This window comes from Lutra lutra, chromosome 7 (assembly GCF_902655055.1).
Source record: "Lutra lutra chromosome 7, mLutLut1.2, whole genome shotgun sequence".
NCBI classification, from domain to species: Eukaryota; Metazoa; Chordata; class Mammalia; order Carnivora; family Mustelidae; genus Lutra; species Lutra lutra.
In genome coordinates this window covers 24,942,348-24,953,597 of record NC_062284.1, presented here as the reverse complement: position 1 = coordinate 24,953,597, position 11,250 = coordinate 24,942,348, and the positions used below count along the sequence as shown (strand labels likewise).

Genomic DNA, 11,250 nt, shown 5'->3' with positions numbered 1-11,250 from the left:
GAAAACCTGTCTTTAGGCACATAAGAATAGTTCAGAAGAGCTTCTCCTTACATTTGCTGTTTTCCAAGTGCCTGTAGCTCAAAATAATGAATATATCCAAGCAGCATATTTTGGAGTGGCATATCCTGAACTCCTTCAATTGTCTCCCCCACCAGACTTTGTTTTTCCTACTCACTGCAGTACCCCTGAACTTGCCAGCACCCAGCAAGTGTCTAAGACCTATCTACTACTGGCTAGATGGAATCAGCAGGCTGTCACCAAGGGGACCATGGTTATGTCAGGCTGTTCCAGACTCCTGGGTTCTTCTCTTCAATACGACCATGGCATTACAGTTATCACTGCCAACATGTTTTAGACACCTCACTAAACATAATCCTCTAAATGAGGATTGTGTTCCTAAGGAGTCAGTTTGGTAAGACACATGTGCATTAACCCCACTGAGGCAGCCATTATCATAATGTTTGAAATTCCTTCCCACAGATTATTTTAGAACACTGAACACATTTCATAGTAGCAACAATCTAGATTTCTAAGAACAGAGACAGGAAAATGAGTTTTGAAATTATGTCATTCAATCTGAATAATTTCTTCCTTTTTTTCTTTTCTTGGCTTAAATAATAGCTGAACACAAAGTAATGAGACCAATCATTTTATGTGTGTTGCACACACTGGATCAGCAATTAGTTACATACAAAAAATGTGGTAAATAGAGGGAGCAACCTTATTAAGCCAGAAGACCACCTTGAAGGATTGTCAATATTGTTTACATCTAAAACTAGGTCATGAAATTATAAAAAAAATCCATTGTTTCATCACAGAACCTAGTGTAATTTTGCCATGACATCCACTAACACAAACACACATATGATTTTCTCAATTTTCCCTAACATTGCTATAAAACTTTACATGATGTGAGTTATTAAAAGAAAATGTCCTCACAATAGGCTGAACATAAAACTGATAGGTGCCCTTGCCATGAAAGAACAAGTTAAAGTGTTTGTTAGTATGAGCAAAAAGATATCAAAAGATATTAAAAATCAACAATTTCAAAATAAGATTCATTATCTTATATACTTGATCTTTATCTCTATATTCTACCTTATCTATCTCCAGTGCTGCACATTTTTTTAAACATTACATTAGGGAAAAGAAAACAAAAAAACCTTACTTTTTCTGTAGATAATAAAACTGTTTAGCTCTATTTTAAATATCATCCATAAAATACTTTTAAAAAGCAATCTTATTAATAATGAAAGGTCTCAAGTTAATCTGGAAGTCAAAGTTAGGTTATTTTATCAGTCTTATTTTAGAAAGTTAATAAAATTGTATCAGAGGAGGATCTCTCATCACTTGTTCTTTCTCAAGTGTAATGAGAATTGCCCAGTAAAACAAATCATCTTTACCAAATAGGAAATCCTGGTTAATATCCCTTCAGGTAAATCTATCAACCAGGAGATTCTCTCAGTAATCCCTCTTTGGGTTTCAGATCCTTGTGCTATTTTTTCCCTAGAGATGACTGGAAAGGAGTTATTGTGACATCTTAAATTACTAAAACAGCCTTGCCTGGACAAACTGACAGTGGTCCATGAAGTATTATCACGAACAATTTACAGTTTGCTATGGTGAAAGCAAATGTAGAAAGTACTCAGCAGGATGTGATGTCTTTCATTTCTGTTACAGTAGGAGGCTTATTTGCTTTTTAAACAATTAATTCCAAATTATACTTGGGTCTCTAATACATAATAACTGTATATGTAGATACCTTAAATGATAATTATTAACACTGAAATTTACAAATAAAAGGGTATTTGATAAATGGCCCAGTAGGTAGTTTAGTAATCAAGGAATCTGAGGCCCTTATTTTACAAACAAAACAAAAAGGCCTGAGGAAGTCAGATGTCCAGCTGTACCACGTAATTTATGTCAAGACTAAAATCATAGTCAGTTCTCTTGATGCATACACTAACTTGGCTGGTCAGTGAAGCAATAATGCCAGCTTGCATGTTCTCTCACATGGAAAGACTTTTTAGGTTAAAATAAGTTTTACTTTAAAAGTGGGTAAATTTCAGGGCACCTGAGTGGCTCAGTTGGTTAAGCATCTGCCTTCAGCTCAGGTCCATGATCCCAGGGTCCTGGGATAGAGCCCCACAACAGGTTCTCTGCTCAATGGTCTGCTTCTCCCTCTACTTCTGCCCCTCCCCTACTCATGCTCACTCTCACTTGCTTTCTCTCAAATAAATAAATAAAATCTTAAAAAACAAACAAACGAAAAAGCCCCAAAGCTCCAGAGGAAGGATGGGACCCAAGAGGTTTGCCACTGGAGTTTATAAGTCTGGGGGTTTTTATGGGCTTGTTAGCAAGCTGTTTTACTCTGATTAACCCTCCCTGCACCTGTCATCCAATCAGGTTTTTGTCATCTATCTAATGCATGGGAAAGGGTGGAGGGCTCCTTCCAGTGTGGTGTAAAATCCTTTTGAAGGCAGTTTCCTCTTTGGGCAGGGGCAACTTGTCCCTGCCTGCCTGCCTTCAAACTATCGTCATCAGTTGTATAGGCCTCAAAGGGGTTTCCCAGGTGAAGAAGGTTTGGCTGGACATTAACTGTAGGAATTGGATCTACAGTGGTGCAGTATATATATATAAGGAACAGGAAGGCATTCTTATAGGAGGTAAATTACACTTTGGTAGCACAATGACAATATGGGGGATGTACAATAAAAATGTTGTGACAAGTGACTAGCTTTGTTTGCCAAAAAGAGGAGACAGAAGTTTAAGTAGAATAGTCTTTGGAAGATAATCTCTAATTGCTCTTTGTTCTCCAACTGAAAATTTTTCTATAAATGCAAAATATATCCATTGTAATACAGAGCATTATCTAAAATCTACATAAAAAACATGTTAAAGAGCAAGTATTTAACAAACTAACATATGACAATAATTGATATTCTAAATATTGCACTGGGATATGAAGCATGATCCTTGTGCATCAGAACCAGCTGAATCTTCAAAGTATTTAAGTATAAATGCATTTCTTTCAACAATTAATTTTTTTGTTGTTAACCAATGTTTCCTTGTTATTCTTATTGATCAGTTAATTCTTTGTTAACAGGAACATAAAATTAAGCATATCTTGATTTCTTAAATTATGAATAATACATAATTTACCATACCTTACTATAAAAGAATATTATGAAAGAAATGTTCAAGTTTGTTTAAGAGATATTCTTAGATCTCTTCTTACCTGTGATGTGGGAAACAAAGGCAGAAAAAAAGTTTTAAGTTTCCTTACTACCTATAGCCCATTGACAAGTCCTTGAAACAGGCAGAGTAACATTCCTCCAGGAACTCGGTTGCCTTGGATGTTAATATTTTGCTAAGGTCAAAAGGCAATCTTAGCCCAACCCCCAGGATCTTGTGAGTCTCCTTTAACATATGAAAATTCCTTTGGGAACTTCCTTTATCTCTAAATCCCCTAAGATATATGTTGACAATAATCTCCCAAGCATATGACCCACTGATATAAATCTAAAGGGTTTCATGACTAAGGTCTTACTACATAGTAATAAATGACCTTTCCTAACTGTAGCTAGCCCTCTCGAGATCCTGGAAACCTTGTTCCTAAGATACCCAGGAGGCAGGGGAATTCTACCATACATTTCAAGAAGAATTAATACCTATTCTCCTGAAACTCTTTCAAAAAATAGAAATGGAAGGAAAATTTCCAAACTCATTTTATGAGGCCAACATTACCTTGATCCCCAAACCAAACAAAGACCCCATCAAAAAAGAAAATTACAGACCAATATCCTTGATGAACACAGATGTGAAAATTCTCACCAAAATACTACCAATAAGATCCAACAGTACATTAAAAGGGTTATTCAACCATGACCAAGGGGGATTTATTCCTGGGCTGTAAGTTTGGTTCAACATCCTCAAATCAATCAATGTGATACAATACATTAATAAAGGAAAGAACAGGGCACCTGGGTGGCTCAGTGAGTTAAAGCTTCTGCTGTCAGTTCAGGTTATGATCCCAAGGTCCTGGGATTGAGTCCCACATCGGGCTGTCTGCTCAGCAGGAAGCCTGCAACCCCCAACCACCCCCACCTGCCTCTCTGCCTCAATATCATCAAAGCCATCAATAAAAACCCAAAGTGAATATCATTCTCAATGGAGAAAAACTGAGAACTTTTTCACTAAGGTCAGGAACATGGCAGGGATATCCATTATCACCACTGCTATTCAACATAGTACTAGAAGTCCTAGCCTTAGGAATCAGACAACAAAAAGAAATTAAAGGCGTATGAACCACTAAAGAAGGAGTCAAACTCAGGATATAAAATCAATGCATAGAAACCAGTTGCATTTCTATACACCAACAACAAGACAGAAGAAAGAGAAATTAAGGAGTTAATCCCATTTACAATTGTACCCAAAATCATAAGATTCCTAGGAATAAACCTAACCAAAGAGACAAAGAATCTGCACCCAGAAAACTATAAAGTACTCATGAAGGAAATTGAGGAAGACACAAAGAATTGGAAAAGCATTCCATGCTCAAGGATCAGAAGAACTTTTAAGGGGTCTCGAGGGGAGCTCAGGGGTCTTTTGGCAAGTTTCCCTTATTCGGATATTTCGCCTGCTCGTCAGGGTCCCATTGGTCCATAGGAGCCCGGGGCTGGGATCTCAGATTCCTGCTTGGGCCTTTGTTCTCCTGTCCAACCTCAGGTCTTGTGGCAGGAACTTTCACCATCTTAAGTAGCCCTTTCTGCCAGCCCAACATTCCGACCTTTTGCTTAATATAATGGTGCCAGGGGCGTTGACTCAGTTCTGGCTACTTCCTGCTGACAGGGGGCATTGTCATAGGGGTAGTCGGAAGTGGGCAGGTGAGAGTAGGGCTGGAGGAGGAGTTGATTGATGGACACTCGGGCAAGTTCTTGTAGGCGACCCTGCAAGTATCGGAAAAGACAGGGAGCAACTGAGACTAGAAGGAGGATTAATGCATACAGGTCCCACCAGAGGGAGTAGCCAAGTTACCCAGGTGTAGGGGTCCAGGCCCCAGGAGGACGTGTCTTGCCGCCATGCTTGGATCCGATCCCTGAGTTCTTTGATCCTGGAGGTAACTATACCTGATTGGTTAACAAAGTAACAACGTTCTTTATTTAAGTATAGGCAGGTCCCCCCTTTTTTGAAGGTCAGAAGGTCTAAGGCCCATCGGTTCTGTAGAGCTAAGGCCTCCAGGCTGGTAACTTGCGTCTATAGGGCTGTGAGGGAGTCAGCAACCCGTTCCATGTCATCATTCAGGGCTTGGGGGAGTTTGTAATAAAAGTCTATGGAAGTTCCTACCCCTGCTGTTCTGGTTGCCACCCCTGTGGCTATTCCTGCCCCTATTATGAATGGGAGGAAGGCAGCCCTTCTTCCACGGTGTTGGGGGAATAGGATGGATTGCAGCTGGGATTTAGAGTAGATGGTGGTAGAAGGAGATAGTAGAATGAATATACAGCCTAGGGAGTCATTAGTGGTCAGGCAGCGATAGGTTCCCTGAGGGCACGAGAGAAATATTCCCGAGGGAGTACAGTACAGGAGGGAGGAGTTAGTGATGTTGGCAGCTGCGGTGGTAAGGGGGGAGGACACATTGATAATAGGTATGTTTCCCCCAATGGGGCTGATATGAACTGTACTATTTGTGGTCGTGGAGTTGGGGAGTGGCCAGTCAATAGGGAGGGGTACCCCTACAATGTTGGAACGTGTTGAAAAAGGGAAACCAATCCAGCAGTCACTGTAACCGTTCTTCGACACATTTCACCATAGGTTGTAACTAGAGTTCAGGAGGGCCACTGTCAGTTGTTCGGTGGCAGGGACTTTTTGTCTGCTACCAAGATTGATGCCCTTATAGACTGGGTCACTGGGGGTTTGGAGTAGTTTGGTCAGGTCCGTGACCGCTGTTTTAATGCATTCGCGGCTAGCCTGGTCCTGGACACCCCCCCAACCCCCCTGTCAGAGAGACCGACATGACCCAGATAGGTCCAGCAAACTTTTCCAGACCTGGGTAGATGTTGCAGGGGGCAATACCGCATTTGGCTGTCACGAGGTCAGAGATCCAATAGGTTTTCTGGTCATACGTACAGGTTGTTGGTTCCTTTCCCCGGTAGCAGGTTGCAGGCATAAAAATAAAGGCCGAAAAATAGCGAGAGGTACCTGAACCCCTCATGCAGCTAGACTCACATGGTTCTGCCTGGTTTGTCTGGATTAGAAGGAATATGAGAAGGGGCCCTAACCAAGCAGAGTTTGGTGGGGCCTGCCATCTGGGAAGTCCAATCAGTATCTGTGGGTGCCCGTTTGAGATTGTTGATATGTACCCATGCAGAGTGCCCCAACAGTTTCGCAGCAGTTGGGGTGGTAAGGACGACTGTATGAGGCCCGGTCCACCGGGTTTGTAAGGAGCCTGGCCACAAGAGAAGGACCTGGTCCCCAGGAGATAGATCTCGTATATCCCCTTAGGAAGCATGGTCGCTTGGGGCTGGGATGACAGTGTCGGCGTGGGCCCTTCAGAGAGCTCAGAGGAGAGTGAGGTAAGGTAGATAGGATAAAAGAGGCGGGGAAATGGCCGGAAGGCTGTGATTTATAAGAAAGGGCCGGCAGTATAGTAATTCGAATGGGCTTAAGCCCGAAGGCCCTCAGGGCGTAGCTGGAGTTTGGTGAGAGCCAGGGGCAGAAGTGTGGGCCAGGAAAGGCGGGTTTTTAGGGTAAGTTTGGTGAGTTGGGCTTTGAGCAGCCTGTTGGCCTTCTTTACCTTACCCGATGACTGTGGGTGGTATGGGATATGAAGTTTCCTGGTTCTGTTGAGGCTCTCAGCTACCTGTTGGGTTACACTGGAGATGAAGGTGGGTCCGTTGTCTGACTGGAGGGTCCGGGGCAATCCGAACCTCAAGATGATGTGCTCGGTGAATATTGTAGCCACCACATCTGCTGTTTCCCTAGTGGTGGGGAATGCCTCCATCCAGCCTGGGAAGGTGTCCACAAGAGTTAGTAGGTATCTAAAGGTTTTATGTTGAGGCATGTGAGTGAAGTCAAGTTGCCAGTCCTCGTCTGGTTGATGCCCGCAGAGCTGGTGGGTGGGTCCTGGTCTGCGGAGGCCGCCCTGGGCGTCGAACACCGAACAGGTTCTGCAGGCCTGGTGTACCCCCTTAATGGTCTTTTGGAGGAGGGGGTGGTGAAAGAGAGGTTAGAGAAATTGGTATAGGGCCTTTGGACCGATGTGGAGAGACTGGTGGATGTCATTAATGAGGGTCTGGATTAGGCTGTTCTGGAGGGCAATTTTGTCCTGGACAAAATACCATCCCTTGTCATACAACCTGCCACCTAATGTTTTAAGGGCTCGAGTCTCCTCATCAGTGTATGAGGGACTGTGAGGAGTGTTGAGAACACTCAGTGTTGAGAAGGGCTGGAGAGGAGTTTAAGGCCGTCTGTCAGGCAACAGAGTCGGCCTTGTTGTTCCCCAAAGAGATGGGGTCCTTGGAGACCTGATGGCCATGGCAGTGGACAATAGCCACCTCAGTAGGGTACTTGAGAGCCTTTAGGAGTTTGGCAATAAGAGGCCTGTTGACTATGGAGGTTCCCTTGGTCGTGAGAAATCCCTTTTTTCACCAGAGGACAGAGTGAGTGTGAGTAATAAGGAAAGCATATTTCGAGTCAGTATAAATAGTGACCTGTTGTCCCTCAGATAAGTGAAGGGCCCTGGTGAGAGCCACGTGTTCTGCCTTTTGAGAAGAAGTCCCAATGGGAAGGGGGGCCGCTTCTATGACAGTGTCCAGGGTGACCACTGCATAGGCCGTGTGTGGCCATCCATCTGGAGCTATGAGGGAGCTCCCATCCACGAACAGAGTGCAATCGGGGTCAGGCAGCAGCCGGTCCAAAAGTCCTGGATGGGAGGGAGAGAGTTCTTCCAGGAGTTGAGAGCAGGAATGGGAAGGAGTGGGGGTAGACGAAGCTGTCGGCAAGAGAGTGGCGGGATTTAGGTGAGGGGAGACAGAGTGTGACCTGGGGGTTTTCTATGAACAGCAGGTGGTAGAGTTGGAGATGGGAAGGAGTGAGTTGTGCCAAGGATTTGTGGCTAAGTCCATCAGTCAATGGGGGGAGAAGGCCATGATGAGCTGTCCTAAGGTAAGTTTAAGGGCCTCTTTTGTCAGAGAGGCAGCTGCCGCTAGGGCCCTGAAGCAGGGCTGCCATCCCTGGGTGGTGACATCTAGTTGCTTGGAGAGTTAATGGGGATAAGGAGACCCTGCTGCGGGAGGCAGTCGATGATGGGCTTAAGTCCTCGCCTGTGGGTTGCTACTATAGATCTGGAAATGTCCCATACCTGCGGGTCTATGGAGGGGAGACAGTCTGGGATAGAGGACGAGTCAGAGGGGAGTAGAGGGAGGATGAGGTGAGCAGAAGTTGAGGGAGAGGGAGAGAGATGAATGGTGACCTGAAGTTTGTGGAGGATGTCCCTGCCTAGTAGGGGAACGGGGCAGGAAGGGATAATGAGGAAGGAGTGTGAGAAGGGGAACCCATCCAGGCTGCATGTAAGGGTTGGGCTGGCCTATGGAGTGGAGGAAGTACCATCAATTCCCATAACTGCAACTGGGGAGGGAGGAGTAGGACCCGAGTAGGAAGGCAGAACAGAATGTCCAGTGTCCAGCAGAAAGGAAATGGACTTACCCGCTACCTGGAGCATGACCCTGGGCTTGGCATGGATGAGAGGGTGTCTGAGTCTGGGCTCCATCAGTCATCCTCCAATCCAAGAAGTTGGAAGGCGGGACTTACCGTCTCAGGGTCTCCCCAACGTGGAGGCGCTGAGAATCCCCCGAGGCTGGGGCAATCTGATTTCCAGTGGCCCATAATGCAGCATTGAGGGCACAGCCTAGTAGGCGCTTTTGGATTGGGGCATTGACGGGCCCAGTGTCCCTTGGCTCTGCACTTGAAACAGGCCCCTGGAGGGACGCAGTTAGGTGCTCCCTTCTGTTGACCCCTAGAACCTGCCGGCCTCAGGGCTGCTACCAGGGCTTGGGTCTGCAGTTGGACCTTCTGTTGGAGTCTGGCTTGGTGCTTAAGTTCTGCTGCCTCCTCTTGGGAGTTAAAGACTTTAAATGCCATTTCACCAGATCAGAAATGGGAGTTTGAGGGCCCTCCTCCACTTTCTTTAATTTTTTCCGAATGTTGGCAGCTGACTGAGAAATAAAGTGGGTAGCTTAAATAGTTGCCCCTGCTGGAGAGGCCTGGTCTAGGCGAGTGTATTGAGTCAGCGCCTCAGTAAGTTGGTTAAGAAACATGGCCGGGTTTTCATTGGGTTCCTGAATGATTTCCCTTCACAAACCTTCTACAGCTTTCCTTTGCATTTAGGTTTTGTCCTAAACAACCATTTAGGACAAAATTATCTCCTTTTACTTTCAATAAAATGTACTCCTTAAATCTTTACTCTTAGAAACACCTTAACTTCTAGTCAGTTATTAATCACTTGTGAACAGTTATCTTTAGATGACAATTTATGAATCAGTTAAGCACAAATCATGCTTACTAACAGATTTAAATATTCTTATTTTCTTTGCTGTAAGAAGTCAAAAGCACAAAGCTACGTTCAGTAATCAATGATTTGGCATTTTATCCTCTTTGGAAAAGACCTAAATGTCCAACAAATTTAATCCCATTTGTCACCCAAGCAAAACTTTAAACTTTCAGGTTACCAAAGACTTTGAAAGCTATCTCAACAATTACCCATTAAAACTTTGAGACAGACAATTAACTATCAGTTTAGTCATTTCTTTGCTAACAGATTTTAACAAATAACAAGAGCTTATTTGACCTTCAGTAAACTTTGATTGAAGTTTCACATTTACTGCGGATAACTTTGTCAGGAGTTCAGATAGGAGTGGGGAGGGGGAGGGGTAGACGAGGGTGCCAGTTCAGAAATCCTGAACTTAAGGGACCTTGGGGTAAGGGATGGTGGTAAGGAGGAGGAGGAAGAGGAACCAGGGGCCCTCTTGTCGGTGGGTGGGTGAAGCTCTCCGGGGGTTCAGAGAGGGGAGACAGGGAGAAGAGGTCCAGGTCTTTGGGAGCAGTGGGTGGCAGGGTAGGGGGAGGGGAGCGGGCGAAGAGGACCTGTGAAGTGGAGCAGTGAGAGCAGAGGGAGGGGCGAGAGCGCAGAGTCCTGAAAGCCTGGACTTAAGGGACCTTGGCCCATCTGCCTAGGTGTCTACCGAGGTTATTTAGGTCCATGAGAATCTGATAATTAAACGTGCCTTCTGGAGGCCATTGGGACTGATTTAAGATTGGCCAATAGGCCTAAAACACCCCCGGGATGTTTTAGGGTCTAATTTGGATTGGGAGGTCCCCAGGATTCGTTGCCGGGCAACCCGAGGGCTGGAGGAAGGCGTCCCCTCGTCCATCACTGGGTTGCGGAAAAACTCTGTCGACTGCCTTAGAGGTTAGGACGTCTCCCAGCCTCTCAGAGTCACAGAGGTCACCTGGTGACCGGCGGGGTCTGCCCTGACACGGCCGCGATTAGGGTAGGGCTTTCCGGAAGGAGGCGCGGAATCGGGGGAAACTCACCAAGGCTTAAGAAGTGGCGTTCAGAAAGGCAGGTCCGGGTCGGCTAGGGAAAGGAGAGAGCCTCCCCACTGGGGTGGGGGCTCAATCTCCTTCCCGGGTTTCGGCACCAAATGTAAAGTTTTTCCGGCGAGATAAACACAACACCAGGCAAAGTGGGTGCAAGGCAAGATTTATTAAAGGCACTCTCCGGCGAAGTTTCAGGGCTCAGGGGAAAGGGAGCCAGGAAAGTTGTGCGGGGAGGATGTGGGCACCCTTGGGCGAGGTTCTGCAACTCTGGAAAGCAGAGTGGTGGAAGTTGCGCCCAAGGCAGGGAGGAGGGGTCTTGAGGGGAGCTCAGGGGTCTTTTGGCAAGTTTCCCTTATTCGGATATTTCTCCTGCTCGTTGGGGTCCCATTGGTCCATAGGAGCCCGGGGTGGGGGTCTCAGATTCCTGTTTGGGCCTTTGTTCTCCTGTCGGAGTTCAGGTCTTGTGGCAGGAACTTTCGCCATCTTAAGTAGCCCGTTCTGCCAGCCCAACAAGAACAAATATTGCAAAAATATCTATGCTAACTAAAGCAATCTACACATTTAATGCAATCCTTATCAAAATACCATCTTTCTTTTTTTTTTTTCAAAGAAATAACAAATCATCCTAAAATTTATATGGAACCAGAAAAGACC

The 11,250-nt window shown here is 45.3% G+C and overlaps 1 pseudogene; it reads right to left on the bottom strand.

Moving 5' to 3' along the window:
* Positions 1 to 4,697: 4,697 nt before the first annotated feature.
* On the bottom strand, positions 4,698 to 6,556 carry LOC125105626 (syncytin-1-like; annotated as a pseudogene).
* Between the last annotated feature and the right edge of the window lie 4,694 nt (positions 6,557 to 11,250).